We start from the raw sequence: 7,315 nt of genomic DNA on the forward strand, positions 1-7,315 counted from the left end.
TCTGCTCTCCGCAGCCATCCTCGTGCCAGCACGAGCGAGGGGCATTTGGAAGAAGCCCCTGGGTGTTTTTTTGCTGCCGATGCATCTCGGCCGCCTGCAGCGGGGTTCACGGGGGATGCGAGGGGCCGGCGGAAGGATGGGTGGAGACGTAGCAGCACATGCCAAGATGCATCAGACTGTTTTTCTGGTGGTGGCTGAAGGTTGTTTGTGCTGTCCCGGGGATGATACAATGCTCTTGGCGTAGGTGCATGTCCAGGCGGCCGGGCACACGAGGCTCTATCGACCGGGCAGGAGGGTGAGCGAGGCCGCGCTGCAGCATCTGCTCCTGCAGGCATTTTCTCATTCCCTGGCTGAGGGAAACAATTCACGTGCTGAAAGGGCCCTGTTTTGAAAAACAAAAGCAAAAAATGCATCAAAAACTTGAATCTACAACCACAACCATGTGCAAGCAGTCCGAGTCCCCTCACCCCCTCGCTGTAGGCTGCTCAGCTCTGCTTTCGGCCGTGGATGGGGGTCATGGAGGAGGATGGGGAAAAAGGGAAAGTGAAGGTGTCAGGGTGGGAAACGTCCCCACAGGAGGGAAGCTGAGGCCACCAGGATGGCGGCTGGGGAAGCCTCAGCCAGCTGCGAGGAAAGGGGAGGCCGGATTTAGCACCAGGGAGCGTGGGAGCAGCTCTGTGTGCTGTACGGCAGCCGTGCACCGCGAGAGCCTGGCTGCTCCTCGGTCCCGCCGTGTCCCCCCTCGTGACACGGGGCATGGGCTGCCTGGTAGCGGGGCCTTGGAGCTGGTGTTGCTTGTGAGGCTCTTGGTTTCCCAGAGCCCAAAAGATGATTTTAATAAAAGCAAGTGGATTCCAGACCATTTCCAAGCAGAGAGTTTGGCTGGAGAATAAGGCTGGAAAGCTTTGAGCAACACCCCCAACTCCCTTTCACGCAGCTGTAGTGGGTCCAAATCTCCCCTTTTCAGCCCAAAGCGACCCGTTTGACTCAGCCGGTGCCGGGGCGCAGGGCTGCCAGCCCCGCTGGGCTCACAGCACTTGTGTGCCACAGGGGTGCGTGAAAGCGGGGTGGCTGCGGTGGCGCCCTCGATGCCACGTGGTCCCTCCGAGCATCCCAGCCGGCAAGTGCACATCGAGACCGGCTCAAAACTTGTCCCTGTGGTGGAGGGGGGCTGGATCCAGGCGTCGAGCCACACTCTCCTGCAGCCAAGGCTCATTAGGGCCAAACCACCGGCGGGCTGCATTGGCACCCCGGTCCCCAGGTAGGGCTGGGGCTCCGGGGGCTGTCCTGGAGCCGTGCGCTGGAGGGAGGAGGCAGCTTTACGGTGAAACCGCTGCTCCTAATGAAAAACAGCCTCGCAGTGGCCAAACAGCTGATCCACGGCCGGCAGGCTGAGTAATGCCTCGCATTCCTGGCAGGAGCCACTTCCTCCTGGAGGCGCGGGCTCTTTCCCTGGCGAGCGGGGCCTTTGGCATTCCCCTTGGCATGGGGCAGCCTCCAGACATTGAGGACAGCACCGGGCTGTAAAATTATGGCTTTCTGTGCCATGAAGGGGGGTCAATTTGGTAATTGAGCTGTCTGTCTGTCCGTTTGCCTTTCCATCCAGATGGCCCCATCGATGTTTGTCTCCTGTCTCCATCCACAACGAGGAAGATGATGGCATTTGAGTCCCGCTGCACTCTGCAACCTCCAGCACAGACCACAGCACCCTGGGGACAGGTCCTTGTCCCCCAGAGCGTGACTTTGCCTGGCAGAGGAGGGAGATGCCCCTGCTTTGGGGGCCACCCCAGATGCCAAGGATGGATGTGAGCAGGGGAAGGGGCTCAGCATCTCCCGGGGATGGATCCTGCACGGGGCAGAGCTCCTGGCCCCAGAGCAGGAGGGCGGTGGGTGTGGAGCAGGCTGGGGCCGTGACTCAGCCCTCGCATGGCTCTCGCACGCAGCCTGTCCCGTCCCTCTCCTCCCTCGTCCCCAGCACAGCCCCGGCGGCACCTGGGGAGCCAGAGCCATGGCGGGGGCGCAGGCGGGGACGGGGCCTGCGTGTGATCAGGGCCAGTGGCTGATGTAAACAGCTCTGGCTGCAGATAAACAACCAGCCCTGCTGGGGAGGACAAGCAGCTCCTCTGTTTGCGCCCGGGGTGGCCGGGCCCGATCCAGACCCTCCCCGCGCTGCCCGGGCAGCATCTCCATGGCGGGGAGCGGGGCTGGTGGAGCAGAACACCCCTCCTGCCCCGTGCGTGGGGCTGGCACGGGGGTGCGATCCTGACAGCCTGGGGACTATCCCCTGTGGGGTGCAGGCACCCCGCTCGAGGGCGGCAGGGGGGGGATTCGGCCATCTGGGTGCACACAAAGGACAGCGATTGTGTTGTCCAGCAGAGCAGCCTGACTGCAGCAGCCAGAGCTGTGTCAAAGCTCCTGCCTGGCCCTTGTGGCATCTGGGAGCCCCTGACCCCCCCGGTTTGGGTGCCGACAGTTCTCCCCCCCGCGGCGCCACTGCTGGGCTTCCCTGGAGCACTCCCAAGCCCTTTGCCCATCCATCCCCCGCTCCTGGCGCAGAGACGCACTGTGTCCCGTCCCCCCCCCCATCTGTGCCCAGCTGCTCCCAGCGCAGCCCCCGGGCCCCCCCGTGGGGTGGCACCCGCCTGGCTCCAGCCGGGCTGACCGGAGGGTGCTGGGGCTGCGCCCACGCTGCACCGCAGGCAGCGGGTGGTGCCAAGCCAGCAGTGCGCAGGGCTGCGCAGGGAGTGGAGGGAACTGGGGGCTGCCCACACCCCCCCAGCACCCCAGCACCTCAGCCCTGGCTGTACTGGGGAGCCCCGGGCACCCATGGGTGCAGCCCCCAAGGTTGCTGCATGGATCTGCATGGGGTGCAGAGCCTCCTGCTGCCACGCTGTAACCGCTGCAACCGTGGGGCTGCTGGTGGCAGCTCCTGCCCCCCCCCTGCCCCCCCAAATCTTGATGGGTGCTGGGGCCATGGCAGGGCCCATCCTGGCGAGCAGCAGCCCCAGAAAGGCGTTTGCCTTGGGCTTGGCTGCATTCCTCGGCCTTGAGAGTGCCGGTGGAGGGAAGAGCGGGGCTGGAGCCCGGCGTAACTCAGCCGCGGCGTGCTGGGGATGCGCTGGGGACACGTTTGGGGCCATCACTCGTCCTCTGTCCCCCCTAGCCACATGGCACACACCACTGGTGTGGGGAACCGCTCCTGAGTGAAAAGGATGGGATTTATCCTGCTGGCTCCTGCCCAGGGACCCCCCAACAAGCTGGGGGGGTGGAGGGCGGGGAAGTCTCCTGAGAGCCACCGTGGTTGCAAGCGGCCGGACCCTGGGTTACGATAACTATAAACAGGACTTTCTTCGCAGATGCAGCCTGACCCTGCGGTTCCCAGCCTGTCCCACCAGCAGCCACCAAATCCCCAAAGCCCTGCACCAGTGTCCTGCAGCGCTGCCCTCCCATGGGGACCTCAGCACCCACCCAGGAAGGGGGTGCAGAGCCCCGTGCACAGGGGGTGCACGAGGGTGTTTGGCGGGTCCCTCTGAGGAGCAGGGGGCAGAGGGTGCAGGAGGGAAGGAGAGGGGATTTTGTGGCACTGATCGCTGTGGGGTGATGGTTTCAGCCTTGTCCCGTCGTCTTCTCGTGACACCCTCAGTCTCCAGCACTGCCGGCCACATTCCTCTGGCTCCTCAAGGACTGGTGCGGGGCATTCCCACGGGGATTTCCAGCCTGGCATGCACCTCCCTGCCCACCCCGGTCCCACAGCAGCACTGGCACTGGGGCAAAGCAGAGCCCGAGGGAGAGCCTGAGCCCATGGGTGAATCAGCAGGAAAGGAACAGATGAGGAGCTCGCAGCACTTCCTTGCTGGAAATAACTTTCTCTGTAGTGTGGTGAGTGGGCAGATGTGACTTCAGCAGATTTCCAGATAAGCCGATGGAGGCGTGGGCTGAGCCTGATTGCACGTCCCATGCAGGGAGCTGGGATGGCTTTGGATGTGCTGCACGGTTCACCCCAAGAACCCCTTGGTGTTTGCCATCCCTAAAAAGCCTGCCAGAAGGAGGCACCGGGCTGGGCTGTGCTTCTGCTCCCATCGGGGCTGGGAAGAGGGGGAATGTCTGACCGCGCTGCCCCCCTCCAGATCCCCGCGTGGCTGGGGTTGGGCTGAGGTTTCCTGGGTGCTCCAACCTCGGGTGCGGAGGAGGAGACACGGTTGCAGATGGGATCTTGCTGGTGCCTGGCCCTTTGGAGCCGGGAGCATCCTGCATCCTGCCCCCTCCCGTGGGGCTGCCTGGGGCTGGGGGCCGGCAGACATGGACCACCAGCCCCTGGAGCAGCAGGGACCACAACCACCATCGGCAGCCCAGAGCCGAGCAGATGCCCTCAGCCCCACGGCCTCATCCTGCCTTTCTCCCCCAGGTAACAGCCCCTGGCTTGGGGATGGCTGTGGGGGAGACGGTGACAGCAGCCGCCAGGCAATACCAGAGTGGTGATGGGGCCACTGGTCCCGGTTTGCAACTGGGAAGGGGCCCTTGCCCTGTTCCCCCTCCCACAAATTCGGCATCACTAAGGAGATGCTGCTGTCGGTCACCCCTAAGCTCCCGCTGCCGTGTCTATTTCTGCCCCATGACTCAGGGATTTCGGCAGGTTTGGGAGGGGAGGAGGCGTGACAGCACTTCCCTGCCAAAATAAAAGAGGCGGCTGCTTCCTCTGCCTCCCGCGCGCAGGGGGTGGATTATTAACCCGAGCGCGGCGCCGTCCGTCCAAACCCCTGCCCGCGTTCACCAGCGATACGACGACACTGTCCCATGACTCTGGGACAATTTTCTGGTCACTTAAAGAGGAGGTGGGGGGGGAGGAGCGTGCAAGAGAGAAGGAGCAGCGCAGCCCTCAGCGGGTGCACAAGGGCCCCACGCGTGTGCACGGGGTCCCCGTGAGTCACCCCCAGGCCGGCGTCACCCGGCCACGTCCCTTGGGTGCCCACCTCGGCATCCTCCCACTGCCAGGCGCCGCTAAGCCTCTGACAGCTCGTGGTGGAAAATGAGAACAATCTCGGCTGGGGGAGAAGGGGGGTGCTCAGGAGTGCCGCTCGCTTTTAACCCCAGCGTCCCTCCTCTCCCTTCCCCACCATCCGCAGCATCGATGCTTATCCGAGCGCAGATCCTAAAGGGCACCCGTGGGTGAGAACAGCGCTCGCGCACGTGGCTCCCGTGAGCCGGTGCAGATGTGATGCCCTCTGGGGGCTGTCACCGCTGTCCCCATCTCCAGATGGCTCCCAGCTCTGCCCTGACCCCAAATCCCCATCGCTCCTCATCGGTTCCCCAGCCCCGTCCCTCTGCTCTCTTGGGTTATCTCAGCTCCAAGAAAAACCCTCAGCAGCTTCTGAAACCCCGCTGGCGTTTCCGGCCTCAAGGAGCTGATATTGCCGCTTCCTCGAAGCTCGGATGTGGTGGCTGTCACCGACACGTGGCCCCTTGTCACTGCACCGTTGTCACCGCTGCAGCCCAGGGCTTGCATCTAGTTGCGTTTGCAGAGTATTTTGCTTTCTGCTTCCCTGTTGGTGTGACGAACACTTTGCAAGCAAACATTCTGCCTCTTGGCAACTAATTGTTTCCAGTTGCATGCAAAACAAACAGGCAAAGAGCAGGAAAACCCCAAAAGCAGAGAGTGGGGCTTTCTGCACGCCGAGCGCCTTAACACTAGTGGCTTTTGTGTCCCCGGTGGTGGCATGTCCCCACATCTGTCCACAGGTGGATCTGTGTGCACAGGAGTGCATGAACGGATCCGTGCACTCGCGAATCCCTTCATGCACACCCACACAAGTGGAGCTGTTCATGCACACGTGGAGCCATCCATACACATCTGTGCACACGGATCTGTCCTCGCACGTCCATGCGAATGCATCCGTTCATGCATACATGGATCTGTACCTGCGCGACGATGCACGCAGACCCATTCCCACACCTCCAAGCCCACTGGCTGCCTGGCACCAGCAACAGGAAAAGCAGCTGGGGGGAGCCGGAATCAGCCGAATGCCCTGGGGCCTCTCATCGTCCTCCTGTCCCGGGACGCCTCTGTTCCTGCCCTGCTCACACCTGCTGGCACTCGCTGTCCCGAGCAGCATCCAGGGCACCCAGGAGCCCTGCAACCTGCACCCTGCCGGGTGCAGCGTGGGCACCCTGCCCCAAATCACCTCCAACCCCCTGCATGGCAGAAGTTTCTCACAAGGGCTTTTCTCCTGCAGGATTTCCTGCAGGAAAACTTCTGGCATGGACAAGAAGCAAGGCGCAAAGCCACGTGTCCCGCACTGGCGCGTGTTTGTGTATGAGCACATTTCTGTATCCCAGGTAGGGACGGTGTTTCTACACCCTGTGTGTCCAATGGGTGTGTACAGGTGTGCACACAGCTGCATGGCTACACAAGTGTGTGTGCAAGTGCATGTGCACGTAGGCGTTCAAGCAATTGTACACGACAGCAGTGTGTGTTCGGGCGTGCACATGTGTATGCCTGTGCCTGCGTGGGTGTCCCTGCAGGACTGTGTCCGTGTGCAGGTGTGGGGGCTGTGCATGCATGTGGGGTGCTGCGTGTGTGTTGTATGTGCCTGTGTGTGTGCACAGGGCTGTGCATGCGTGCTCGTGTGTTTTCACATGCGTATATATATCCAGGGGTGTGCCTGTCTGCGTGTGTGTATGCACTGACACATCCCAGGGGTGTGCATGCACATACGCGGGTGCACATCCCAGGTCTGTGTCTGCACGCACACGTGCGTTCCAGGGGGTGTGCATGCGCATACAGGTGTGTACACGCCTCAGGGCCATGCCTAGATGCGTGTGCACGCACACACGCACATTCCAGGTGCTGCGCGTGCACAGACACTCGTGCACATGCCAGGGCCGTGCCTGGACGCGTGTGCACAGGCGCATGTTCCGAGGGGTGTGCATTGCGCGCACACGCGCGTGCAAGCTCCAGGGCCGCGTCCGCAGCCGCCTGCGTGTGTCCATGTGTGCGCGTGCCCGGGGCGCGCCCGCGCATACGAGCGGGCGTCCGACGCCCCCCATCTCCCCCCCCCCCTTTCCAAGGCCTGGACGCGCGCAAGCGTGTGCGCGTGCACGTGCCCGCGTGCGCGAGCCGCACGGGGGAGGTGGGGGGGAGACGGGGAGGGGGGAGGTGGGGAGGGGGATACCGGGGGGGGGTGGCGGGGCCGCCCCGCGCCCCCCGGCCCGAGCCGAGCGGGGCCGAGCGGAGCCGAGCGGGGCCGCGCCGCGCCGGGGGCTGGCCGCCCGCCAGCCCTTTCTCATAAACCACATGCTGCAGCGGCCCTATAAAGGG

This window comes from Cygnus olor, chromosome 24 (genome assembly GCF_009769625.2).
Source record: "Cygnus olor isolate bCygOlo1 chromosome 24, bCygOlo1.pri.v2, whole genome shotgun sequence".
Taxonomy (NCBI): domain Eukaryota; kingdom Metazoa; phylum Chordata; class Aves; order Anseriformes; family Anatidae; genus Cygnus; species Cygnus olor.